The sequence below is a fragment of the Tenrec ecaudatus genome, chromosome 15, assembly GCF_050624435.1.
Source record: "Tenrec ecaudatus isolate mTenEca1 chromosome 15, mTenEca1.hap1, whole genome shotgun sequence".
Taxonomy (NCBI): domain Eukaryota; kingdom Metazoa; phylum Chordata; class Mammalia; order Afrosoricida; family Tenrecidae; genus Tenrec; species Tenrec ecaudatus.
The window spans coordinates 104066099-104082309 of NC_134544.1; positions in this window are offsets into that span (position 1 = coordinate 104066099).

Here is a 16211-nt window from a genome sequence, read left to right on the forward strand (position 1 = left end):
AGCCAGAAAAACCATGTAGAGACCCCTACCAGCACTGAGATGCTTACACTGGATCCAGAAAACTTCCAACCCACTGATCTGTGATCTTCCCACATCTGGCATCATTGCATGTGTTTCATGAGTCAGAAGAGGACTTATAGATTGGTATTGGCCATATGGGCTAATATCACAGATTTATGAACTTGATCTGGACTGAGCTAGGATGTTTCTTCAATATTCAACTTCTCTTTTGTATAAACCTCTTTATTTTGTTTTGTTTAAAACTTTTTTCTTACACACGAGTCTATGAATTTGTTTCTCTAGTCTACCCAGACTAACACACCATTCTTCTCAAGATAAACACAGTTTACTATGGTACACTCAGACAAATGCCTTGACATCGTGAATGAAACATGAGTAAATATCTTTCTGGTAGTCTCTGCTTTGAGCCAAGATGCATCTAGGATCAGCAATGGTCTCCCTGTGTCAAATCCTCTTCAGAATCCAGCATCAACTTCAGGCAGTCCTCTGTCAATGTACTGCTGAAACTAGTGTTCTTTGATCTTAAGCAAAATTTTACTTGTATACAATAGCAATCATATTGTTCTATAGTTTGAGCATTCTACTGGACCCCATTCCTTTGGAATAGGCATAAATATGTATCTCTTCCAGGCTGTTGGCCAAGTAGTTGCCTTCCACATTTCCTGGCATAGATGAGTGAGTGCTTTCAGTGCTTCTTCTGAAGCATTTCGATTGGGTGCTCGGCTAACTCCAGGAGCCTTGGTTTTGGCTATGCATGCAGTGCAGTTTCAACTTCTTCCTTCAGCACCATTGATTCTTGCTCACATGCTACCTCCTGAAATGGTGGAATATAGACTAGTTCTTTTTGGTACAGAGATTTGGGTACTCTTTCCACATTCTCTTGACCCTTCCTGTATCATTCATTAATGAATGCCGAAAGCACGACCTGCTTGGGAAGAGTTAATCTCAGGGATTGACACGGTGCAATTCCTTAAATATGGTACTCTCTGGGATCCAGTTTATGACCAAGAGTCTGGGTCCTTCAAGGGCAGTAATATCTAATAGCAGGATGGCATTGACCTATGACCCTTTGATCCATAGGTGTGTGTGAGTCAAGTGGAGTTGCTTAAAACACTGTTCAATGATGAAGCAAGAAGTCCAGTTATGACTTCAACCAAGAGCCCCGTTAACACAGGTGTTTCTTGTAAATTTTGGTTGTCAGAGAAAGCTTTCTCTGGTTCAGGAAGGCAATTACACAATTAATTAAATCAGGAGAGTCTCTGAGAAATTAATACATTGTGTCATTTCTGTTTGTCTTAATGTATGTCTTTTCAGACTGAAGTTTAGTGGAGTAACCAAATCCTCAATATTTCACTGGGAGTAGGGACATAGAGGCATTTTATTTATTTATTTCGCATGATCTCAGCCACAATCTCAAGATTCAGTGACACATAACCTGGGCATGGAATGCTCAGTTTTTTTTTCAATAGAATTGGCCTCCTTGTAAGCCCCTAAAATTAAACACTGCTATGGAGTTTATTTTGATTCACAGTGTCTCTGTAGAGCCAAGTTGAAATGTCCTTTGGTTTTCCAAGGATGTGCATCTTCATAGGAGCAGATACCCACCATAGCTTCTTCTGCCTCCTGGTGCAGAGGTCATCTCTGCACAGTCGTCTTATCCCTTATGAATATTGTAATCTGACATCGTTCAGAACGGAATTCTACTGCCTCAAATTGCTCAAATAATTTCCCTTAATGCAGCCTTTCCTAATTTGCCTCTATATGTCCAAAATCCACTAAAAGAACCCAGGAAGACAGAAAAAACACATGATTTATACGTAACCCATTTGAAGAAAAAGTTAATAAAATTGTTTCTTCAAGTTGCCATTATTTGTGTGCTGAGGAAAGTTTATGTTCTTCACATCTGACCTATGAGGAAAGAGTCTTCAAGTCCAAGAGGTTGCTGTAGATATCCAACTGTGTGCAGAGAAAAAGTATGAGCAGGGCTGAACAACTATCCCCACAACTTATTAATGGAAACCTTCTAAATCATTAAATTGCTTTAGAGTGATGTGAATACTTTGTACTCCACAGTAAGTTTTAAATCTCTTCAGCAGTACAGTTATTTTACGGGAAGTGATCTTTTTCCCTGTTGGTGACTCGCTCAGTCATTCCGATATTTAGCAGACGTTGAATCATGCCTCCTCTTAAATTCAGCATGATCGATAGATTTCAATGATCCTCAAACTTTGGACTATATGTTCAATGTACCATGACATTATGGAAAAATGGAAATGATGGATGTTTTATAAGCTGTAAATCCCTGGGAGTTGGGCATCATGGACCTTATTCCTAAAGCTTCCTGCCCCTTGGATTTTTCTACCTCTTTGAACAATTCATTTAGCATCAAGCTTGGCCTAGATGGAGAGGACCCCGGGCTTGGTGAATGGAAAACACAGGTAGAGGATTGTGTTCTCCTGAGGGTTCAGCCAACATTCAACTCCCAGAGGAGCCGATTCTTACAAAGGTGCCACTGACACTCATCTCCACTTACTCTATCAGGTGGAGCCTCAGAATACATTTATTTATATTCATGCTCTTTATAAGTTGGTGTAATATATATGGGACTGTTGGACTTTATTCACAAGAGCATGGAACATGCTTGTGTCACTATTTTTCTTGGTGGCAGCCCACAAATGTAAGTAGCTCAGGGATTCAGACACAAAGTTCTGGAAATACCTCACCCTACCCAATGGTTCACTGGATTCTCCCTTGTCCTGAGGCCTCCTGTCCCAGCTGCAGATGCACGAGTTGGACCAGATCTGGGGTGACAGGTAGGCTTAATGTGCCAACCTAGTAAATAGGAACACATGGGATTTATAAGGTCGCTTGATTTGACAGTAGGCTCAGCAAGCCTCGCGCCCCCCTCCCCCTTGCTCTCTGGGGATCAGTGTGCAACAGCTTTAGCTAGTTTTCTGCCTCAACTTGTGAGCTACACTACTTGTGGGAATGCAATCCATGGATCTTGTTGCTAGAACTTGAGGTACCTTCTAGACCTGCTTTGCCATGCTGCTGGTGTACACATGGCTTGAGCTTGAGGCTGTCAGATCCCGTCTCTTGCATTGCTTGAGTTCTATATCCCATCCACAGCTTCTTCGCTAATCTCCTGGGCTGCTGGTGACCCCACCTGCTGTTTGCTGCCTGTTGCCTGACTACCTGCATTGCCAGAGGCAAGACTCAGCTGTCTGCTTCCATATTAACTTCCATGGAAGTGAATTGAACTGAGCCCTCTGTACTGCGGTGTGGACTAATTAGCTGTTATAATCCTTCCTGCTGTATCTATCCATAAAAAATCATAAGTGTCCTGGTTTTGGTTAGAGAACCCTTAATAATACATTTAGTGAGATTCCCAGATCTGTTCTTCACTTGTGAATTCTTTAGATGCTCTTCTACTAGTGTTCCTGTGAGCTGTGATGGTTCAGGCTCCATTAAAGAGATGGAAATATGTCGTTACAATATGGAGGGGAGGGAAGTATAATTGCACCCTCATGTTTTAAGTACAGGCCATGAGAGACCCCTTCAGCAGTCATATTTATTTAAAGCTGAGTTCTGTTGCTGCTGATAACATGGGCCCATATATTTCAATAAATGCATTTTAATTGTGGTGCTGGAGAAGAATATTATTATTACCATGGACTGCTTAAAGGACAAACAGATCTGTATTGGAAGACGTAAATCCAGAGTTCTCCTTCAAAGCAAGAAAGCAAGACTTTGTCTTATATATTTTGAACATATTTTCAGGAGAGACAAGGCCCTGGAGAAGGACCTCATGTTCGATAAAGCTGAGGAGTGGTGAAAAAGAAGAAGGCTCTCTAACAGACTGATTGACACAGTGGCTCCATTAATGGGCTCAGGCATGGAAATAATTGTGAGGATGGGGCAGGACCGTGCAGTGTTTGGTTTGATTGTGCATACAGTCCCTATGGGCCCGAGGCACTTCGATGGTACCTAACAACAGCAAGGAGCAGATCATGAGCCCTGCATCCTAAAGCATCACTGAGTGGGTTCAAACCACCAACCTTCAGTCATGAGGGCACACTTCACAATTATCCCTTTCTAGGGACTTCAGTTGCCTGAGTCTTAATGTAAACTCTGTTCTTGAGCTTCATCAGAACTTTGATGCTTGGGACACCTGGCATAGGAACACTTGCTTTTTCTGCATGTGAGAATGTTTCCTACTTTTACAATACAACTTTTGAATTATGAGATAACAGAGGTATAACCATGAAATTAAAATAAGACAGATTTCCTGGGGGAACAGGGCACTAACCCTCACAGGGGGAGGGTGTTGATTGGGTTTCCCCAGGGAAAGAGAGACAAGACTTCAACCTGGAGCTCCAAGACAAAATGTAACACACTGACTTGAAGTAGGGAACTGATAGAGAGGCCTGGCGGGGTGAGGGGGAGGAGCCCCATTACCAACTAAGTGTACAGCACCACCCTCCCCCCAAGAAGAATTCACTTCAGAGGATAGCACTGACGGTACAGCTCAAAAAGAGGGGAAGAGGGACTGGTCTGGTCAGAGCACACAGGAGCCAACGAGGGGGCTTAGGGAGGAAAAAAAGAAGAGTGACACACATTCTGGCTCACCAAGCCCTGAGGACAATGTTCTTGCTCAAAAAAGCACTGCACAGAAATGACCACTCGGCCAGCCCAACCATGGGACACAGTGTTCCTCATTGACCCATAGCACCATTGGGAACAACACTAGAGACACAGAGCAGGAATTGTGCCCACCATCAGACCACCATGCCGAAGCCAGCCCCTGGGGTCATGCAGCAGAGCATCAGGGGATGCAGAGCAATGAAGTCCCCAGGGATAGAGGCAGTGCCAGGGCATGGCACCCCATCAGACTTGACTGGAAAGCACCCATGAAGGAAAGCCAGCAGACCCTGAACTAGTCCTATGTTTATGTATGTATGCGTGTGTGTTGTTGTTGTTGTAACTATTGTTTTACTTTTTGTTGTTGCTTCGTGGTACTCAGTCTTGTGATAGTACATACATGTCTACCTGGAAGGATAGGTGGCATAAACAAGCCACAAGAGAGAACAACGTGATGACAGTTCCGGAGGGACATGGGGGTAGGGGGAGCGGGGGAAAGGAAGAGGGTGTTAACAAGCCCAGGGACAAGGGAATAACAAGGGATCCAAAATCAGTGAGTGTCAAGGAGGGTGTGGGAAGTCTGTCAGGGCTGGATCAAGGGCAATGTAACCAAGAGTAATTCCTAAAGCTCAAATGAAGGCAGAACATGACAGTGGGACAAGAGGAAAGTACAAAGAAACAGAGGAAAGAACTAGGAGGCAAAGGATAGTCATAGAGATTTAAATTCAGGCATATAAAGATGCAAATATATTTATATATGACAAGGGGGGAATAAATCTATGTAGATTTATTTATAGGTTTATTATTAAGGAAACAGATGTACAGTGGGCCCCTGCTCAAGTACTCCCTCAACAAAAGAACACTTTGTTCTAACAATTCGGCAGTCTGAGATGCTCACCTTCCTGGCACAATCGCTGATGACAATGGGTGCACAAGCAAATGTGGTGAAGAAAGCTGATGGTGCCCGGCTACCAAAAGATATAGCACCTGAAGTCGCTGAAGACAATTGGTGCACATGTAAATGTGGTGAAGAAAGCTGATAGTACCCAGCTCCAAAAAGATATAGCACCTGAAGTCTTAAAGACCTAAAGATAAACAAACAGTCATCTATCTGAGAGACAACAAAACCCACATGGAAGAAGCACACTGGCCTGTCCCGACTCGATCGCTGAGGACAAAGTGGGTGCATATGCAAAAGTTGTGAACCAAGTTGATGGTGCCCGGCTATCAAATGATTTAGTATCCGGGGTATTAAAGGCTTGAAGATAAACAAGGGGCCATCTAACTGAGAAACAACAAAGCCCACATCGTATGTGCACACCAGCCTGTGAGATGACAAGGCATCGAAGGGATCAGGTATCAGGCATCAAAGACAAACAAAAAATCATAGCATTGTGAATGAGGGGGAGTGCAGAGTGGGGACCCAGGGCCCATCTGGGGGAAATTGAACATCCCCTTGCAGAAGGGCTGTGGGGAGGTGACGAGCCAGTCACAGTGCAGTGTAGCAACGATGAAACATACAATCTTCCTCCAGTTCTTAAATGCTTCCTCCCCGCCACTATCATGATCCCAGTTCTACCTTATATAACTGGCTGCACCGGATGATGTACACTGGCACAGATAAGAACTGGAAATACAGGGAATCCAGGACAGACGAACCCCTCAGGATCAGTGGTAAGAGTGGCGATATCAGGAGGGTGGAGGGAGGGTGAGGGAGAAAGGGGGAACAGATGACAAGTTCTACATATAACCTCCTCCCTGGAGGACAGACAGTGGAGAACTGGGTGAGGGAGATGTCAGATGGTGTAAGATATGATAAAATAATAATTATTTATAAATTATTAAGGGTTCAGGGGAAGGGGGAGCGGGGAGGGAGGGGAAAATGAGGAGCTGATAACAAGGGCTCAAGTAGAAAGCAGGTGTTTTGAGAATGATGATGGCAACATACTTACGATTGTGCTGGACACAAATGATGTATGTACAGATTGTGAAAAGGGTTGTATGAGCCCCTAATAAAATAATTTTTGAAGAGGACCTGATGCAAGGGGCTTAAGTGGAGAGCAAATGCCTTGAGAATAATTGGGGCAGGGAATGTATGGATGTGCTTTATACAATTGACGTATGTATATGTATGGATGGTGATAAGAGTTGTATGAGTCCCTAATAAAATGTAAAAAAAGAAAAGAGGAGAAAAAATGATTAGGGCAAAGACTGTACAGATGTGCTTCATACAATTGATGTATGTATATGTATGAACTGTGATAAGAATTGTATGAGCCTCTAATAAATTGTTAAAATTAAAAAAAGAAAAAAATAATAATTTTTGAAATTTGACAGCAATAAAAGGTTTTAAGTGGAATAAACTGTAGCCAGTTTATCAGCAGGCAGAGAGCTGCATTTGCATGTCCCCTGATATTTAGACACGGATGAGTAGAGACCATGGGCCAGAGCATTCCCTCAGACTTGGAGAAATACAACACCCTCAAAGGAAAATAGAGCACTCAAACTGGTTGTTTATAAAGCATTTCTTTGTTACATACTATCAATTATTTAAAAAAGTAGTTTTTATTTTACAAACTTTATATTACATATACAACAACCTTTGTGGTATGAGAGCTTGCAATGCATCCTCTCTCCTTCCCCCTTAAGATGTGAATACACATGATGATAGTGGACGACTCCATTACCTGTTTCTTGTGTGGGAACATTATTGGTTTTCTTTCCTTCCAAGGAATTTCCCCAGTCCAATGATATTTTAAAACTGTGGGCATGGAGTTCTTCATAAAACATGTCCAGCAAACCTGAAGAGCGGTGTCTCCTCTGGTTTCTGACCTAGCGGATTCCGGTTCTCCTTCTCTTGTCATGATTGGGAAAACTGGCCATTTTTCACTTGACTTCATCTTCTCAAAGAGTCAGCTTTAGTTTAATTGGCTCACTAATTGTGTTCCTTCTATTGTAATTATTTGTGTTTTTATATTTATTCATTCCTGCCTGCCCTGCTAAGCTATGATATGGCATACTCACCTTTTTCGAGTTCCATTAGTTGGAAACTGAGGTAATTAACATCCGAGTTGTATTTCAACATGATACAGATGTTTGTTGCTACAAATAGCTCACAAAGTGCTCCTCAGTTAAATCCAACAGTTTGTTCTGTTGTGCTTTCATTTTCTTTCTCTCTCTTTTGTTAATGAATCACTATGCTTTAATGATGTTCAATTTGTAACCATGAAAATACATCCTTCATATCAGATATTGACATGATGATTCATAACAGTAGCAAAATGACAGCGATGAAGTAGCAATGGAAATAGTTTTATGGTTACTGGTCACCACAACATAAGGAACTGTATGAAAAGCAGCATCAGGAAGGTTGAGAACCACTGATTTATAGTCTCAGATAAGAGATTATATTTTGACCTAACTAGTGTGGCACAATGGACTTTGCAATGCCCTCTGACTGATCACCCGGCTATTCACACCCAACTGTGACTGGAGGGCATTCAATGGAGGCTTCCTCTATGTGTGGAGCTGCAAATGTCTACTGTCATCCACAGCCTCCTGCAAATCAATGCCATTCCTTCATTTACATCGCCCTGTCGGCCCATTTTAAAGCTGTTTCAGTTTTTAGTTTTTAAAAAGTGGAGGGGAAATACACAGGGATGAAGCCCCTGGTGAATCATCCTTGACCATGGACCAGAGAGGTGAATAGCCTGGCTAACATGCATAATGCATCGGAAAGCATATTTAGCACCCTATCATTTGTTCTCCCTTAGGATCCATTTAAGTTCTCGTTTTTAATAGTTTCTGCTTTTTTTCTATTGAGGTTATGTTTTACTTTGTTACTCTTGTTAGTTTATTTTGTTTATTTGTTTCAATGTTATTCTGTATATGAAATCCATTGTAGGTCAACCTATAGAAGCAGTAACTAGATGAATAGTTACTTAGGGGTATCGCAAGGAGGATGGGGGACATGGGTAACTAATAACAATTAGTACAAGACTGAAGAAAATGGTCTAAAACTGATGTGGTTATGATTGTACAACACTTCTTGATGTGATTGAACTATTGAGTTGTATGATATGCGAATAGATGCCAATAAAACTATCGATGGGGGAATATTTACTGTCTTGGCAATCCACAGGGTCTATAGGGTCTCTACGAGTTGGGTGCTTTCATTTTCATTCAGTCCCATTGTGTTGGAGAGGGTTCTCTAGAGAGACAAACCAGATTGCTAGTAATTATATATAAATATATTTATAAAGATAGATATATAATAGAAGAAATGAACCGTTAAATTATATACAGATAGATAATATAAGGAATTAACAGTTAAATTATAAAGCAGTGAGGCACTAGCAGTCCTTTAACGCTTGAGAGTCGCCAGTTGCCAGTCCCCTTCTGTAGAGAGAGCTGGGCTATATATCTCCAGGCAGCCAACAGCAAGGCAGGTCCCCAACTGTCATCAACTGTCGGTCCCCAGCTCCAGAGGTGAGCATTCCAATCGTGTAGGCTTAAAGGGACCTCAACTTACAGCGACACAGTCCACAGGCTAGGCATCCCACAGGTAGTGTACCCCTTTAAACTGAGGACCAGAACAAGCAAGGTGAGACTCACCGAGCCATTTAGCCCTCTGCCCTTCAGTTAATCCTACTTGTGTTTATCGGCCAGGCTGGCACAATAAACTATCGCACCAATACACCAATCCAGGATATAAAATCCTTAAATACATGACATAGCTATCAATGATGCAAACAACATTTATATATAAAAAGGTATACTTGCACACATGTGATTTAGTGTATGAATAAAATCTACAAATTAATGAAAATTGCAATATCTTTGGGGTATTGTTATGAATATTAAGGAACATGTCATTAATGGAGCAAATATTTTGGAGGGAACGGAAACCCTAGAGGTTGACAGGATGGTCCTGTGCCTCCCTATTGCTCTGGCTCCAGAAGACTTGACCCTGTGTTTTCTAAAACCATGTGATCCCTATAGACCACTGTCATTATATCAGGGACATTGTGTTTGTAAGAGCACTGAGTCCTCTCACTGTTGCTCTCACACAGTAATGGACCGCTGTGCCCTCGGGGTCATTGTGCTCAGCTGCAGCGAGAACTGCTTGGTGGGCATTCTGGAGCTTGAGCATCAGTTCCTTAGCGATGGGCGGGGTTTCTTCTACTAGAATATATTGTTCACAGACTACTACAAACTCTTCTGCAGGTTTTGGGAGTTCCAGCTCTGGCAACATGGAGTCATCAGACACAGCGAAGCTTAGTGAGAGGATCTGTGAGGGATTCATCACTCCTGGGTCCTAGTCTTGGAAAACTGGGAACAGGGAAAATAATCACTGATGACAAGTAACGGAATCCTATGTCAACCTATTTTTGGAATCTTGACACGACTTGTGAGAAGTAACCACTAGGCAGAAGACTCTCCACAGGAAATTCATGACTTATGGACAAGGTCAGTGGATCCTACAGAACTCTGCTCATGATGTAACATTTTTCACTGTGCTTGCAATTTCACCTGGAAATGGATGAGGTACTTTGCATATTAGAAGCCTATGAAATAAAGTAAAGATGTTCCTAGCCTTCTCAGACACTGAAAAGCGAAAGGATGACCCCATCATCTTCTTTGGGAAAAACCAACGTGAAGTTCACTGCCATACAGCTGATTCTGACTCATAGCGACTCTAGAAGATAAATTATTATTTTATGTTGAAAAGCACTCAGGAAAAAGAAATGTGTGAAAAGCATGCAGGAAAGGGGGAGCCGAGTACAAGGATCTACATGTGACCTCCTCCCTGGGGGATGGACGACAGAAAAGTGGGTGAAGGAAGACGTCGGACAGGGAAAGATATGACAAAATAATAATTTATAAATTATCAAGGGTTCATGAAGAAGGGGGCTGGGGAGGGAAGGGAAAAATGAGGAGCGAATGCCAGGGGCTTAGGAGGAGAGCAAGTGTTTTGAGAATGATGAGGACAATGACTGTACAAATGTACTTTACACAACTGATGTATGTATGGATTGTGATAAGAGTTGTAGGAGTCCCTGATAAAACAATTTACAAAAAAAAGAAATGTGTGGCATGTTACCAACATGACTCTTGCTGAGAAACAAAGACAGGAGCTGCATGACAGTGACAGGGGTCTGCTTTCCTTGGAGCGAGCAAGGACTGAGCAGGAAGATTCCCCAAGGAAAGCTCCTGAAGAAGACAGTGGACCAAGTTAACAGTTTTAGGCAACTATTCCAATAAATTAGCATGCCAATGTATAGGATGATGAATGTTTAACACATTTCACAGGGATGGTCAGTGAATACAAATTAGGGTGGGGTTACGATTCTTTACAAGATAGGATCTTTGTAGTTCTTGGTTCCAAATGTTGTCTTATTTGGTCTGGTGACGTATCTATGGTGACTTTTGGTTCCTTGAACAAAGTTCTTCTCTTCCATGTGATCTGTGACCTGAAGGTGGACATGCTAGCCTGGCCAGGTTTAGTGAAAACTGATACGTATGGGGTGTAAAGGGATATTTTTCTGAGGAAAGGGCTCAACAGAGGCAGAGTCTCAGGAAGGAAAATGCAGAATAATTCTGGCAATAAATGAGGTATTCTGACATTCTGTGACAACATCCCATATCCAAGGGGAAGCTCGACAAGCTGTGGGATCTGCATTGTTACACAAAGTTAAGCAGGTTGGGGAATGGGCTCAAACAGATTGTTCAATGTTCATGGTTGTTCTTACTCTGTAGTCAGATTCCCTCTAGCTATTTATTATATTTACAACAAATAGAATCTTGCCACAAAAGATTAGTTATTGAAGGCATAAAGATAACTTTTCCCAGAGATGGTAAGTCCATTGTTATTGTTCCTTTTCTCTCTCTCGTTCTTTCTTTTTTTTAAGGAATTTGGCAGTGATTGGCAAATATCATTTCTCAAGAAATGTACATAGTATTTCCTTTTTCTCTTCCTCCTTCCTCCCTTCTTCCTTTACCGAAAGGAGAGGCCAGCCTTGCAGTCATCAGGCTGCTCCACTGCTGACCGAGGTCTGTGTTAGAGCTTAACTTCTCAGCACCTTCCTTTGAAAAAGGGTACCGTAGCACTAATGGCCCCAGAAGCCCTCACAGACTGAGTCCTCACTGGAATTGCAGTCCCACGTAGAGTAAACCTCATTGAACGACTTCTGACCAGGAAGCAAAGTTGTAGGTAACATGGCCCTCAGGCAGAGGGTGTTAGCTAGCGAGACCCTCGCCCAGACCACTCACTGAAACAGATGGAAACAGTAAAGCTTTATTCAGACAAATTCGAATCTGGGCTCTCACCAGCAACTGACACAGGCTCAGACTGTAAGGCTAGTGCCCCGAACAGCTTCAAAGGGAAGTTATTATACTTCCTTGTGGGGCGTCTTGCCAAGCAAGGGGAGGGGGACGGCAAGTTCTTGTGTGAAACTGGCAAAGCATTCTCAGAAAAGTGAAACAAAACAGTTTTTAAGTCTAACAAGGTAAGTTTTACATTTAAGGTCAGTTTGTCCCCAGTGGTCTGCCAAACTATACTGTAGGTAGGCTAGGCTGCTTCTTGGAGCGTAAACATCCTGGGCAGGCTGCAATTCAAAGATTTTCCATTTCTGACATGGGGACGGACAGGGGGTGGGTGGGGGGGGGACTGGACCTGCCTGTTAGTGTTACATGGCACCCATTCTTGACCAGGTGGGGGTGGCCTGCCTGTTATTGTTACAGGGCACAGTGTCACAGAGGGCTTTGGAGAGTGTTTTTGGAGTGCGGCCAGCTCCAGTAAAGCTTTTCATTCGATCCTTTTCGGAGTGGCCCTGATTAATCCTCAGACCTCCATAGAACAGTGTCTTGGGACCAAATTCTAAGTATGTAAACGATTTTTATCCTGTTGGATTTTTTCATGTTAACTATTTTTTCATTTTGTTTGAATTTACTGTGCAAGAACTGTGCCCTATTAATAGCAGCTCATTTTAAAAATTGTGTCATAATCATTTCTAATAAAAGGCAACATCCAAATATATATATAACACATATAAAGTAAGATAGGATCTTATTTAAACTAAGCTACTGTTTTCTCTGTGCCCCACTGAATGGTAGTGCTTGAATGTTCTAGTCTTTTATCCACGTGTTCTTGATAAGAGGCTTGTTTTGTCCACTGCGCTACAGTGGGTTTTGTGAGTGATGCCATAGCACCTTACACTCCTCCTTAGGGTTTTTAGGCTGTAAGCCATGTGTTACCAATGGCCACCTCATGGAACACAACTGCTTTCATTTCATGGAGCTGCCAGTCCTCTAACGACTGGAGCAAGAGGGCTTCTTCACAGACAAATTTAGATGGGCCACGCTGACATGTTTTTCATTATAGACATGGCGATTCTTAATGGGAATTATGTTTGTTATTCTGATTTAGTCCTATTTCCAACACACTATCCATGTGCATACATAGACATGAATATGCGATCATCATGTTCAATTTCCCCTTTGGTTAGGTGCCATGAAGTTAATTCCATCTCGTGGCTATGTCATGTGAGTTCCATAGTGTTTCTGGAGCATCATATTTGTGGAAGCAGATCTCTTGTGCTTCCACAGTAATGCAGGCTGTTTACCCCATCAAACCTCAGTGGAACAGTCTAGTGCAAGCTATTTGTGCCACCTAGAAACTTTCATTGTCCCTAACCCGCCAAAATAAACTCACTGCCCCAAAGTCAATTCTCACTCATAGTGTTCCTTTGTAGGTGTGCGAGATCAAAATCTGTACAGAAGCAACCAGCCTCATTTTCCTCTTGCAGATGTGCTGGTGTGGTTGAACTGCCAGCTTTGAGGGTAGCAAATGAAGCCAGCATTCATTTTCCCCCCTAGAAATGAACCAAATCAAGCAGATGCCCTGAAACCCACACCAGCTCCTGCAGACTCCATGTGAGTCAGAGTGCAGGGATGTTGCAGAGGGGTTTGTGGGGCTGGTTTCTCAAAGTGCATCACCCAGGCTTTCTTCCCTGGAGACCCTGAGTAGACACAAACTCCCAATCTCTCCATGAACACCTATCCATGTTAAACATCTGTAATGCTCAGGGACACGAAAAACTAAGCAAGGGACACATGTGCAAATACACACACTTAGAAAAGCCAGAACCTATATAAGTTGGAAATCTTTTAGAGAAGGAAAACTCAAACAATTGTAAACTATAAAATGAGGTTGAATTTCTAACTATAACATGAGAAACCACACAGTTGAATTTGTAAAATTTGCAGGATCCAGAAAAATAAAGTCATTCTGTTAATTTTCAGCTATGAAGTTTTTATGTGAATTGTACAGATATATGTATCCTAACTGATCTTTTTACCATAGCTAGATAATAAAATTAATATCAACTTTAATAGATCTTCAAGAGAGATGGTATATGTAAATAGCTTAATATTCTTCCTGAGTTTTCATGGAAGATGAACAGGGATCCTAAAGATTTTTAAGATGTACAATATTTGAGGAATTAAAAGTGTATTACATTATTCTATTTAGCATAATCCTGTACTGTGTAGCATAATCTATTAGGAACAGATATGCAGTGGCTTCAAAAGGTTCATGGATAAAGTCCATTTTTATTCCATTTTTCCTTGACCTTTTTGAAAGGCCCTTGTGCATTCATGGCATAAAGGATTGGCTACCAATGAGCTCCTTGTATCTCAATTAGATAATACTTGATAAATACCACTTGCCTACCATTGGATTTCATATGGTGACTGTATGTGGTTTCAGAGTAAAACTATACTCTGTAAGATTTTCGTTGGCTAACTTCAGAAGTTGGTCGATTTCTTCTAAGGTTGCCTTCATTCTCTAATATTTTATTTGGTAGCTGAGCACTCAGTTGTTCCCACTACTCAGGGACCTCCTTTAAGGACCTACATCTTGAAGTGTGAGTGCTTGCTGTCAGAGCCCTGTGTTGTGTCAGGAATTAACGTCCCTTACAGATTGGTGGGCCTTTTCTGGGGCTGTTTTTCTTTTTCTGTTGGTCTTTTATGTGTTCCTGTAATGATACTTTATTGTATGTGGGATATATGAACACGGGAACTTTTTTGTCCCAGTGGGTTAAAGATTGGGCTGTGGACTGCAAGGGCAGCTGTGCAAACTCACCCAAAATATGCAGGAGAAGTTGAGTCGGCCTGCTGCAGTAAAGATGTGCAGGTGTGGGAGTCCGATAGGGAGTTCTACACTGTCTGATAGCTCTGCTGTGAGTTGGCCAGATGTGGTTGGAGGGAGTTATGTGTGGACAACGCCAGGACTTGTTCTTGACCACTTATTAGCTATTTGAGGCTAAATGCAATTAGATTCACCTTTGGTGGACTGTTGTGAAGTGTGAAAAAAAAAATTTTTGGTGACAGTTTTGGGAACTGATCTAATTGTGAAGAAAACTTGTTGTGGAATATGCTATTTTAAAAAAATCATTTATTGTGGGCTCATACAACTCATCACAATCCATACATACATCCATTGGTCCGAGGTCTCCCTTCACCCACTTTTCTGTTGTGCATCGCCCAGGGAGAAGGTTAGATATAAATATATATGTAATTGGTTCCTTCTTTCCGCCCCACCCTCCCTCTACCCTCCCAGTATTGCCACTCTCAGCACTGGTCCTGAGGGCATCATCTGTCCTGGATTCCCTGTGTTTCTGGTTCCTATCTGTACCTGTGTACATCCTCTGGTCTAGCAAGTCAGGACCTGGAGTCAAGCAAGTCAATCTTTTCTCCCGTTACCATGATGCCACCTCTTGGTCCAGTTGTGAAGATTTTGGTCTTCACACTGAGTTGTAACCCATTCTGAAGGCTGCAAGCCTTGATTTTCATTAGCCAGAACTTCAAGTCCTGGTCCTCTTTCAGCAAGAAAGGTTGTGTCATCTGTATATCACTCAATGTTAATATTTCTTCCAAACCTGATGCCCCTGTCTTCATTTTACAAACCAGCTTCTCTGATTATTTGTGCAGCATAAAGATTGAATAAGTGTGATGCACACCTTTCCTGATTTTAAACCATGCAGTGTCCCTTGATTCATTTGCACAACTGCCTCTTGATCCATGTACAAGTTCCATATGAGCACAATGAAGTGTTCTGGAATTCCCATTCCCATATTTTGCTATGACTCAACAGTCAAATGCCTTGGCATAGTCACTGAAACCCAAGTGAATACCTTTTTGGTTTTCTCTTCCTTCAGTCAAGATGCATCTGACATCAGCAACACTATCTCTTGTTATGCATCCTCTTCTAAATCCAAACTGAACTTCTGACAATGTACTCCTTCAACTGTTGTTGAATGAACTTCAGCAAAAATTTACCTGCATGTAATATCAATGATATTGTTCTATAATTTGAGCATTCTGTTGGGTCACCTTTCTCTGGAAGGTGTACAAACATGGATCTCTTCCAGTCAGTTGGCCAAGTAGTTGTCTTTAAAATTTCCTAACAGAGATCATGATAATGCTGAGAGAGAAGACTAAATTATAGAACAAAATGATATCTTAGTTTGTTTATTGAAAAGATAACC